At 41.9% G+C, this 12,618-nt stretch overlaps 1 protein-coding gene across 3 annotated transcripts in view; it reads left to right on the top strand.

The window, feature by feature from the left end:
- Positions 1 to 12,618, top strand: part of THRAP3 (thyroid hormone receptor associated protein 3) — a 74,074-nt gene that overhangs the window by 35,197 nt on the left and 26,259 nt on the right. The window contains exon 1 of one of the 3 annotated variants that reach the window (XM_025855665.2): positions 4,706 to 4,773. The exons of the other annotated variants lie outside the window; for them this stretch is intronic. The gene's annotated coding sequence lies outside the window, so the exon portion shown is untranslated. Of the gene's footprint in view, positions 1 to 4,705; positions 4,774 to 12,618 lie in introns of those variants that run through there. 3 annotated transcript variants of the gene reach the window in all.

Here is a 12,618-nt window from a genome sequence, read left to right as displayed (position 1 = left end):
ATGTGCCCCCGGTTCTGACTCCCTTTCCAGGTGTCCTCAGTAAGAATCTTTGATCAGTGGACTTCTTTTATTTATTTTTTTTAAAAGATTTTATTTATTTATTTGAGAGAGAGAGGATGAGAGACAGAGAGCATGAGAGGGGGGAGGGTCAGAGGGAGAAGCAGATCCCCCACGGAGCAGGGAGCCCGATGCGGGACTCGATCCCGGGACTCCAGGGTCATGACCTGAGCCGAAGGCAGTTGCCCAACCGACTGAGCCACCCAGGCGCCCCAATGGACTTCTTTTAAGGCTTAAAGGTGATTGCAGTACGCACCACTGGTTCAGCCCAAGGTATTAGTAATAATAATTCCGTCTTAAAAAATAGTTAAGTGCCACAGTTGGCTGTTTAGTTTCTAAATAGGTTTACCATAATGAGAGCTGGAAGGAGGCCATAGGTCATTAGTTAACATAGGCTGTAGTGTCTTTTATTAAGTTAGAAGAGCTGAGAATTCCTCTAAAAAATAAAAAGATACTCCCCAGTGGTAACACATACTCATTTAAAACTGGAACTAAAATTGCTCTTACCCACCCTAGGGATAGAGAAGAACAGCCTCTGGGGTGAATTGAAGATTATTTAAGCTGCTGACTATGCTATGCTGTTCATTCTGTTTTTCTAATGATGAGAGATTAATTGCATAGATTATCCTGAGCTACTTAGTAGACCCCAACTGAGTAAATTCTCAAGAGAAGGTGCCGCAAGTTGCCTACATTGCGGATATTGTGATGAACAAGTTCCAAATGAATGGCCCCTCAACTTGCTGCTGCTGTTCCCTGCTAACACCTAGCAGCAAAGGGCTTTGTTCTCCAAAGGTCATGACCTTAGAATGTGACCTTTTCTTGCTTCTGTATACCTCTCAGTGCAACACATGCTGATTTAGCTAATAAAGGTATAAAACACTGTATTCTGTAATTATTTACTATTAATAGCAAGAAAATAGAATTCAGTGGTGAAATCTGTTTGCTCTTAGGCTCCTCAGTATCTCCCTCTCACCACTCTGAGGTTGAGGCTAAATATAGCTTGTGGCATGAACTCACCTGCTATATGCCAGGCAGTTTATGTGCACTTACTTAGCTCACGTGGTGGTTTTGTGAGTGGTAGGTCACTTTTGGAAGATTGGGAAAGTAGCTTACCCAGCTAATGAGTGCAGGAGCCAAGAACCTAGTTCTTTTTCAGTGCCAAAGCCACTACTCACTGCAGAATCTGGTCCAGTATTTAGAAAGTGACTCTCAGGGGTGGCTCGGTGGCTCACTTGGTTGGGCATGTGCTTTTGGCTGGGGTCATGATCCTGGAGTCCCGGTATCGAGCCCTGCATCGGGCTCCCTGCTCAGCGGGGAGTCTCCTTCTCCCTCTGCCCCTTACCCTGCTGTGTTCTCACTCTTTCTCTGGAATGAATAAATAAAATCTTAAAAAAGAAAGAAAGAAAAGAAAATGACTCTCAGGGGTTCTGTCCACTTCAGACAGGGCATTTTATTTTTAAGACTTTTTTAAAATTTTTAAAAAATTTTTATTTACTGATTTTTTTTAAAGATTTTTTTTATTTATTTGACAGAGAGAGACACAGCGAGAGAGGGAACACAAGCAGGGGAGTGGGAGAGGGAGAAGCAGGCTTCCCGCGGAGCAGGGAGCCCAACGCAGGGCTCGATCCCAGGACCCTGGGACCATGACCTGAGCCGAAGGCAGACGCTTAACGACTGAGCCACCCAGGCACCCTTTATTTTTTATTTTTAAGTAGTAATCTCTACTCCCAACGTGGGGCTGAAACTCACCACCCTGAGATTAAGAGTCGCATGCTCCACTGACTGAGCCAGCCAGGTGCTCAGAGCAGGGCATTTTAGATTGATAATTTACTTCAGCATATTCCCTCACTTACAGCCACCTTTATGCCCATCTTGAAGTAACCTTAAGCTGTGAAGAACACTGACTGAAACCTGGATGCCAGTCCTCCACTTGGTTGCTCACTGTGTGCCGCGACTGCTCTGGCTCCCCTTGGCCCTGAGCAGGATTGCCCAGCCATCTGTCTGCTTTGGTCTTCATTATCTGTGAGAGGTGGACAGCACATCCCCCTGCCTTTTTGTTTAATACACTTTTTTGAGAACCAGTTAACACACCACTGCAAGAATGGTACTGAGTCCCTGTGTTAGTTTGATAGGGCTGTTGGGAGAAAGTACCCACTGGGTGGCGTCAACAAGAGCAGTTTCGGGCGCCTGGGTGGCTCAGTTGGTTAAGCGACTGCCTTCGGCTCAGGTCATGATCCTGTAGGCCCTGGATCGAGTCCCGCATCGGGCTCCCTGCTCGGCGGGGAGTCTGCTGCTCCCTCTGACCTTCCTCCCTCTCGTGCTCTCTCTCTACCATTCTCTCTCTCTCTCTCAATAAATAAATAAAAATCTTAAAAAAAAAAAGCAGTTTCTTGTCTCACAGATCTGGAGGCTCAAAGTTACAAAATCAAGGTGTTGGCAGGGTTGGTTCCTTGGCATATAGGTTGCTCTCTTCTTCCTGTGTCTCTTCATACTGTCTTTCCTCCACATATCCCTATGTCCAGATGTCTTTTTATAAGGATAACCAGCCCTGTATCTCTGTGGAGATCCTATCTCCAGATGAGGTCACACTCTGGGGTACTTGATGTTAGGATCTCAACATACAAATTTTGGGGGTGGGGGAGACAGTTTAACCCATAATAGTTCCTATATTCCCTATGCCCAATTTCCCCCGTTAATAACACCGTACATCAGTATGGTACATTTGGCAGAATTAATGAACCATTACTGATACATTATTGTTAACTAAAGCGTTATCTCTGTTTCAACACATGAGAAAACTTCAGTTCAAAGAGAGACTAGGAGAAGATCCCACAGGTAGTGAACTCCTTTCTGACTACTCTGGTCCATGCAAGAGAAAACTCCCAAGGTCACATTATGAACCTGAAGAGATAATGAAAGATACCTTTCTGTGTGTAATTACAACAGGACAGGGAACTTGTCTGTCTTGTTTGCTGCATCAAGCATAATGTGTAGCATGGGAGTTAGTGTTCAATAAATTCTCATAGCATGAACAGAAGCATGCTCTTTGTTCTTGCTGGACCATGGTATTTTTGGAGAATATACTCCTATCAGTCTTTCTAAAGTAACTGTAGGCATACCTACCTTTTATTGTGCTTCACTGTATTGCACTTTCTAGATACTGTGTTTTTTGGTTTTGTTTTATTTTTACAAATCGAATGCTCATGGCGACCCTGCATCATGCAAGTCTGTTGGTGCATGTTTGCAGCAGTTTTGCTCACTTTGTGTCTCTGTATCATATTTTGGTGATTTCTTGCAGTATTTAAAACTTTTTAAATTATATTTGTTATGATGATCTATCATTAGGAATTACAACTTGAAGGCTTAGATGATGGTTAGCATTTTTTAGCAATAAAGTGTTTTTTCATTAAGATACGTATTTTTTTAGACATAATGTTATTGCACACTTAATAGACTAAAGTACAGTGTAAACATAAGATTTAAACTAAAAAATTCATTTGACTTGCTTTATTGCTGTGTTCTGGAACCAAACCTGCAATATCTCCAATGTGTGCCTGTATACAGAGATTGTGAAACTTGCATTAATGAGAGCAAAACTTTTTTAAAAAGAGAAATGATTGTCTATTTGCCTTACCATTAAACATCTCTAATGCAGTGTCCTATTTGTTTGTAAAGCCCAACTCACTACCATCCTGAAACCTTAGAAGTTGTATGTCCAGTATTATCCACATTTAACAAAAGAATAAACAAACCTACAAATAATTACTTTCTTAAAGTTCTCTAGGACTCCTCTCTTACTCCAATTCACTTCCTTTTCTCTGACATTATTAGATAAACCATAGAGTGTACTTACTACACAGGGTGCCGGCAGATGAATTGTTTACCACTTGTTATTCCTTCAGAATACCGCTAAGAGGCATACTTACGATAAAAGAAATTGGTGTGTAAAATTTTTTGCATGCATTTTATTTTACTAGCTTCTTTCAAGCTGGTGACTTGAGACCTAGTTCATTGTTTGTGTGCATTTTTCAGATTTTCCAGGCACTGACTGATTTTGAAATTTTGTTTCTTCCTGTGAATGTTATATAATATCCCACCAGTTAAGACTTCCATATGTTTTAATTTCTGATTGAGGGAGAAATAGTTTGATTAAAAGAGTGAAGAAAGGTGTTTCCCAACAAAGATTTATTGTTGGGATCTTAATATTTTCTCTAATGTCAAAGGAGGCAAGTAAGCAAGCTTTATGGAACTCTGATTGCTGTGTGGAAATCAGGCTTGAAATAATTAGTGTCTTTCTGCCAGTTGTATTCTGTGGATAGGGAAAATACCTATCACTGAATTTTTCCTGCCTTTCCAAGTATTCAGAAGTAATATGGTCCTGGGGCGCTGGCTGGCTCAATTGGTGGTGTGCATGACTCTTGATCTCAGGATGGTGAGTTCAAGCCTCACGTTGGGTGTGGAGCCTACTTTAAAAAAAAATTTTTTTTAATTAAAAAATTGTAATATGGTCCTGTTCCTTTAAAAAGTGAAAGATGGGAAGGGGTGGAGTTTCCCATGTCATGGGGACAAGAAATAAGTCACTGAAGAGCAAGAAGGAAATGTGACTTCTTGCTGGCTCTGTGATGGAAAGAAGCTAGAAGCCATGTCCCACATCCTGACGGGTCTGTAGCAGGCAGAGCCCTGACTCGTTCTGGGAACTCATCTTTACCAAGTGAGGTTGGTGCTGCCTGAATTTGGTATAGGTGGCTTGTCCCCATGCAAGTTGCTAAGATTTGTTTTTGCTGTTGTTGTTTTAAGAGAGCGCAAGAGTGAGGGGGAGGGATAGAGGCAGAGGGAGAGAGAGATTCCGAAGCCGACTCCCCTGCTGAGATGAGCACAGGGCTCCATCTCACAATCACGACCTGAGCTGAAATCAAGAGCCAGATGCTTAATTGACTGAGCCACCCTGGTACCCCAAGTGCTAAGTTTTTAAGTACAGTCAGAAGGTAAGTCGCCAAGTCCCTGGTCAGCTAATATTTTCAGGCAGATTGGCTAGTTTTTGTAAAGGAGGAGAATGTGATGAATGTGAAATTATTTCTTCTATAGTAAATTTCAGCATTGATTGGCTGGGGATGGAAGGTTGATTCTTTTCTTTTTAAGATTTTATTTATTTGAGGGATGCTTGGGTGGCTCAGTCAGTTAAGCGTCTGCCTTCGGTTCAGGTCATGATCCCGGAGTCCTGGGATTAAGTCCAGTCGCCCGGCTCCCTGCCCAGTGGGGAGTCTGTTTCTCTCTGCCCCTCTGCCCCTCTCCCTGCTCCTGCTCTCTCTCTCAAATAAATAAAATCTTACAAAAAAGGATTTTATTTGAAGGGGCGCCTGGGTGGCTCAGTCGTTAAGCATCTGCCTTCGGCTCAGGTCATGATCCCGGGGTCCTGGGATTGGGGTCTCTTCTCGGCCGGGAGGCCTGCTTTTCCCTCTCCCACTCCCCCTGCTTGTGTTCCTGCTCTTGCTATATTAAAAAAAAAAATATTTAAAAAACAAAAAAGGATTTTATTTGGAGAGAGAAAAAGAGCATGAGCGGGGGGGGGGGGGGAAGGGGGAAGGGGAAGGGTAGAGGGAGAGAGAAGCAGACTCCCTGCTGAGCAGGGAGCCCTACATGGGCTCAGTCCCAAGACCCTGAGATCATGACCTGAGCCGAAGGGCTTCCGGGCAACCAACTAAGTCACCCAGGTGCACTAGGATGATTTTTCTTTTTTAAAACAAAAAGGTTAAGCCATTCTATATAATTCCAGTTTTAGGACATATCTGAAGTGAGGATGAGGAATATCCTGCTAATAAGTTTGTGTAAATTTTCAAGTTTTTTGACAATGGTGAGCTATTCAGATCCTCATTTTATTGATGAAAAATGGTCAAAAAGAGGTAAAATCACTTGCCGCATATAAGGGTTTCTGGATTTATCAGGAGCATTAATTTGGTTTGGTAAATATCTCTCATTTAAGGTGCTTGCATACTTGCTTGGTGCCAGTTATTTATTTGTTCTTCAGCTTTTCATTGCTCACCAGTGTCAGTGAAAAAGATCAGTTCTGCCTTCCCCTGGGCATCTTGATATTTGGGGGGCAAGGAGGGAAGAAAGCAGTTTGCAAATAGCCGAACAGGAGACCTAGAGCTGCAATCTGTTGTTTATTAGCTGATGGCTGGCGCTTGGGCTTGCAAGGAGGGAGGTCAAGAAGACTTTCTTTCTGAGGTAGGCTGGGCTCCCCGCTGGATACACCAACAAAATCTGTAACAGGTTATGTGGCGGCTTTGGGAGACCTTTGTCCGACAGGTCAGGACAGCCCAGAGCGTCCAGAATAAGTAGCAATACTATTAGAAAGGGATTACACCTTTCCCTGGAATTTCCCTCAAGTTTGAAGTGACAGCAGAAAATTCCCTTTTCTTCTTTTTTTGCTACGCAGTTTGGTATGGATTTTCTAAGAGAGAACTTGGAGTTCCTGTTTGCCATCCAAAGAAATAGCACTAGAAAAGAGACAGAGATAGACTTTTTGGAGGACTTGGAATCGAACTTCTGTGCATAAAAGCTGGCCTAGTATTTCCCACATAGGCAGTGTTCTTGACCTAGGGAGAAAAAAGGGTCGATAATCCATGTGTACTTTTAGGCCAGGCTTGCCATTCCTTAATTGCTCTTTTAAACTACTTTAGAGCTCATCCTCAGGGAAACTTCTTAATACTCACTTAGAAAAATTATCCATGTGTCTGTGGATAAATAATGAGTTATTTTTTTATGTAGTGAAAACAATACATGGAGTTGGGCCTTTTGTTTCTGCAGTTAACCCTGACACAAAAACCAAGGGCCAGATACTGTTTCTCTGAGGGTGTGGGCTTTGTTGGCTGGCCCTTACCCCTCCAGTTTCAGGGCACAGAGGGGTCCCTGTGCTGCACTGTTTTTGAAGGTTGCCAGGCTAGTTCCTCCTTTGAATTCTTTCCAGCCCAACAACAACTGTTAGGAAGGACAGTTGGGAATTTGTTTTGTAAACAGGTCCATTGTTAGCATAAGTGAACTAAAGCAGATGCTTTCAATAAGAAAAGTGTTATTTTGAGGGAAATTGATAGTAAGGCTAATAAAAAGCACATTGGAGGCGTGCCTGGTTGGTTCGGTCAGTTGAGAGTCAGACTCTTGATTTTGGCTCAGGTCCTGATCTCAGGGTTGTTAGGTCTGGCTCCTCAGCAGAGAGTCTGCTTGAGAGTCTCTCTCTCTGCCCTCACCACCCCCGCCAAGCTCAAATAAATCTTTTTTTTTTTTTTTTTTAAGATTTTATTTATTTGACAGAGCACAAGCAGGGGGAGCGGCAGAAGCGAGCTCCCCGCTGAGAAGGGAGCTCGATGCGGGGCTCCATCCCAGCACCTTGGGATCATGACCTGAGCCGAAGGCAGAGACGCCCAATGGACTGAGCCATGCAGGCGCCCCATACATCTTTTTTTTAAGATTGATTTATTTGAGACAGAACGAGCGAGAGAGAGCACACAAGTATGGCAGAGAGGCAGAGGGAGAAAGAAGCAGGCTCCTTGCTTAGCAGGGAGCCCAGTGCAGGGCCTGATCCCGGGACCCCGACATTATGACCTGAGCCAAAGGCAGATGCTTAACTGACTGAGCCACCCAGGTGCCCCATAAATAAGTAAATCTTAAAAAAGAAAAAAAAAAAACACTGGGGAAAAAATGACAGTGTCAGATACTTCCCTAAATGCCAAACAGTTGGAAGTGAGCTCATAATTTTACAGTGGATTTTGGACTCTTCTTAGAGTTAGAAGACTTTTAGCTTCTTGGGATTGCTGATTAAACGTTAGTAGTTTGTTAATATGTATTTTCTACTCTCTCATAGTGGTTTTCTCAGTTGTTACGAAGTATTCACACTTCTAAAAACAAATGGATGAAACAGCCCACAATGGGAATGGTATTTTGGACTACTCATGTCCTGGAATTAGGAGATAGTTTAGGGTTGCACTTTGGAATTTGCTTTAAATGTGTTTGAACTTAAGTCAGAGTGATTGTTACTTGCTGATAAATGATTCTCCTTGTGAACTTATTTGCAGAGCACACATGGAAAAGCAGGTAGAGGTGGGTGATTTGGGTCTCTTCATTGCTGTGTGTGTGTGTGTGTGTGTGTGTGTGTGTGTGTAAAGATTTACTTTTTAAGTGATTTCTACACCCATTGTGGGGCTTGAACTCACAACCTCGAGATCACGAGTGGCATGCTCTACTGACTGAGCCAGCCAGGCGCCCCTGGGTTGGTTGGTTGGTTTTTTTTTTTGAGGTATAATTGACATACTAGATTCAGGTGTACAACATAATGATTTGATATTTGTGTTTTTGTTTTTTTTTAATATAAGGAATCTCTTTTTTTATGGGGTTTTTTTGGTTTGTTTTTTAAGGGAAAAGATACAGGAACATAGCTATATCCACCCAAACTTGTTAGGATTTTGACTATAAATAGAGCCCACCTATAGAGAGTTAATAGTTTTTGAAGCTGGGTGATGGGTACACTTGGGTTCTTTACACTGTTTTTTTCTAGTTTGTGTATGAATCAACACTTCCATAATAAAAACATTTTAAAGAAATAGAGCCCAGTTGGCTATAAGACTGGCCTTTTTTAACCCTCCTTAAAGTCATAAAAGAATAAAACAATCCCATTGTAATAAGGTTTCCCCAAATGGACTTTGAGTAATTACAATACAGCTTTATTTAGGGTCATGGAAATTAGTATTTTGGATTTCTAAAAATAACTCAGAAGAAGGTGGATAGATGTTTGATTCCACATTAAAGATAAAAGAATCAACCCATTAACTCTGGAATGTCAACAACTTTTATTTTTAGAATATGGGGGAAAGTCATCTGTAAAATGACCAGCTGAGAAAATTATATGTAAAGTAAGAAGCTGTCTCCCTGTCTACCTCATTTGGTGTCTCTCCCTTCTCCTGCCCCCTTCCTCTTCATATCTTCCTTCCTGCTCCGCAGAGGTAACCACTGTTAACAGTTTGCTGCATATGCTTATAGGTTTGTCTTACGTGTACATTTATATCTACATATTACACATTTTTAAAGCACTTCTACCAAATTCCATAGAATTCAATATTTAAACTTTTAAGAATTTTAGTACTAAACTTCGGAATAGATTTTTTTTTTTTTAAATAAAGTAAGCTCTATGCCCAACACGGGGCTTGAACTCATGACCCCAAGGTCGAGTCTTATGCTCTACCGACTGAGCCAGCCAGGTGCCCCCCCAGAATAATTTTGATTTTATAACCTAGGCAAGGCCAAGCCTTTTATTGTATCTTTAAATTATTCAAGCAATAATTGCCATTCTCCCCACAGGCCCTTCCCCACCTTTAGGAAGGTGTTTAATGCACTGTGAGTATTCTCTCTAAATTTTAGGGCTTCAAAATTGAAATTAGTATCATACTTACTGATTTACTTAATTTAAGAGAGCCACTTTTAGTAGAGTGAATTATTAAATAAATCCATAAATATACTAATTTCAGTTGTGAATTGAAATCGGAGACCGCTTCATTGTCATTCCCCCCTCCTCCACCTAATTTCAGTTTCTTCAGGGATACAGGTGGGATGTGAAGCCTTGGCAAAATGTTACCCTAGAGATACCCCCAGCTACTCTTGATTCTGTTTCCCTCTTTCACTCAAGAGAGGGAGAATTTCCAGAGAAAAGCATAAAATAGTAAACATGTTTAGTATTTCATCTGAGCTCTGCTTTCCTACCCCGAACTATCCAGAGGCATACAGAGCACAAATCAGGCCATTGCTTTGTGTACAGTCTTTTATGAATGCTGAACTTTTCCCAGTATTTTTGCATTTGTCTTTTCTTTATGTTAGACATTTTGTGTCTTGTTTGCCAAGAATTTTTTACTTCTTACCCTAGAGACTACTGAAAGCATGGCTGCCTTGACTGGACTTGGTGACAGTGGAGTTTTACTCTAACCTGGCACTAAGAAATGAAGTGTGAGTGTCTCCCTAACAGTGAGGTCAGTTTGGCCTTCTGTGTGTTGGTGTAAGACGTAGAATGGACAAGCGGGATCTCAACTTCCAGTTTAGCAGGCTAGATTAGGGCTGTGGTACAGACTGAATTCTTATTCCCAGATTGTATTGTTAATATTTAATGAACTGGTCTTTTATTATTCCTGCTAGTGTGGGTGGGGAGCATGGAGAATGAAGAGGAAGTTTGAAAGAGCCAGTTCATTGAGCAAATGTGAAGTGTCCACTCTGTGGCTAAGCACTGTGCAAAGTGCTGAAGATACAGTGATTTCTGGCCAGTTCATTTTGTAGCCTCCTGGTTTTGGTATCCTGAATGGTTAAACTAATTTGGTTAGCACTCTTATGTTACCTTACGGTCATCAGATGTAGTGCCATCTGATCTGGAAAACTGTGTTGTCCTCTTGGCAGAGCAGACACTTAGTCGGGGGGCCTGGGCAAAGGACAGCCAGTGCCGGCCCATGTGGAATCAGTCCTCAGGAACTTGCCCCATTCTTTTGGGGTTATGGTAGAGATCCATAAACAGCTGAGAATAATTTTAAGACCTATTATAAAAGCAGGTGTTCTACAATAACAGTTGAAAACCAATTAATGTAATAAACCATATAAATAAAATAAAGGGCATGATCTCAGTGACACAATAAAAACATTTGGGGAAAAAAAAATCCCAGCACACTTTCATAATAAAAATGTTCAACACACTGGGAATAGAAAGAGACTTCCTCAGTCTGAGAGACCTCTGTGGAAAACCTGCAGTTATCATCATACTGAAAGATGGACAGAAGCTCTATAGCAGAGAATCCTCCCAGAAGGAGGCTGGTGTTGAGCTGCTCCTTTCCAAGCAAGGACCACTTTTTAAATTCTAGGTGGACCACTTTTTAAATTCTAGGTGGTTATATTCTTGTTAGTAGTCTCGTTACGTGAAGCCCTTCGTTCTCTACACCTGGCTGTAGTTTTCCTATTTTCCTAGGCTCTCTCAAATGAACTGCAGCAGAAATGTTCCTACTGCCTTTGGCAAGAGACTTCTTTTTGTGCTGGAAGTTCCGAGGCGGGTTTCAAGCAGACTGTTTCCATTTTTTGGAATGTTACAAGTTAGAGATAGGGGTGGGGGAAGAGAGCTGTTGTCAGCTTTAGTTAAGCATTTCAGCTTTGCTGGTGTAAGAACTAAATTCTTTCAGAAATCATTATGCTTCAGAGATTTTTTTTAACTGATCAGATTCACAAGAGACTGATGGGTGAAATATGAAAATGGAGTAGCTAACCTATAAGGTGATGGTGAGTTACAATGTTGGAAAAATTCGTGTTTGAATTCTGGACCTATTTAGCCTTGGAACTTTGGAGGCAAATTACCTAACTCCTTAAGTCCTTGTTTTCTCCTGTAAAACAGGTACAGAGCATAGTAGTTAATGAGGTTTGGGTGTATAAAATGAGGTAATGCTGAAGGTTTGTAGCTCCTTACCTAGCGTATCTTGGTGAACATTAGCAGTTTTTATTGATAAAGTGCCAGGGAATCCATTTTTCTTTTTTTTTTTTAAGATTTTATTTATTTATTTATTTGACAGAGAGAGGGCAAGCACAAGCAGGGGGGAGGGGCAGAGGGAGAAGCAGGGAGCTGCTCAGCAGGGAGCCTGATGCAGGACTCCATCCCAGGACCCTGGGATTATGGCCTGAGGAGAAGGCAGACACTTAACCGACTAAGCCACCCAGGCACCCTGGAATCAGTTTTCAGTAGATAACATATCTAGCAAGAAAGCCAGTTTTTGCCTAGGGCAGTCTTTTCTGGTAGGCAGGTCCATTCAGAGACTAAACTCTTGAGTTAGATGGATGTTTCATGATTATAGATATAGAGCGGGAGGAGCTATATGCTCTTCCCCCCCCCCCCCAAGTAAACTCTACACCCAGCATGGGGCTTTAACTTACAACCCTGGTGGAGCTCAGGAATCACCGTGCTGTACTGACTTGAGCCAGCCAGGCGCCCCAGGAGCTAGATGTTCTTAAGTGGTAAGCCCTTCAGATCAGCATAGCTGAATGGCCCTAGTTGAGGAAATGATGTATCCTAGCCCTTCAGGATAGTCCCAATTTTAAAATCCTTTTCCCCATTGTCAGCCTAAATATCCTGTAAACTTGACCTTGCTAGAGACAAACATATCCCCACCCCAGCTTGTCTTAGCCAGAAGCACGGCAGAAACTTTTTTCTTTTGGTGGGCGCAGCAAAGCAAGGTTTATTGAGTGATAGTGAGGCGTTTAGTACAAAGCTCCCAAAGAGGGAGGGGACCCGGGAGGGTTGCTTTAAGGCAGAAACTTTCATTGGGCTATTTGCTAACTTTCAGGTTTGAACTCTATGGTCCTGTACTTTTAGGTTTCTTTAGATGACTGTTATGGGTCATTAAGTCATAGCTTTCTCTTTCTTTGAACTTTTAAGAAGATGCAAATTCTTATGTTTCAGTTTCCCATTTTCAGTATTAATTCATGACTAAAACTTGTGTTTATCAGTGTATGTCATAGATATTTAATGCATTTTAATAGCATGGTATTTACTTTTTA

The sequence above is a fragment of the Callorhinus ursinus genome, unplaced genomic scaffold (genome assembly GCF_003265705.2).
Source record: "Callorhinus ursinus isolate GAN/ISIS: 27379988/994484 unplaced genomic scaffold, GSC_fseal_2.0 scaffold18, whole genome shotgun sequence".
In the NCBI taxonomy this organism is placed as follows: Eukaryota; Metazoa; Chordata; class Mammalia; order Carnivora; family Otariidae; genus Callorhinus; species Callorhinus ursinus.
The sequence above is the reverse complement of the archived record's forward strand: the minus strand, read 5'-3'. Positions and strand labels throughout refer to the sequence as shown.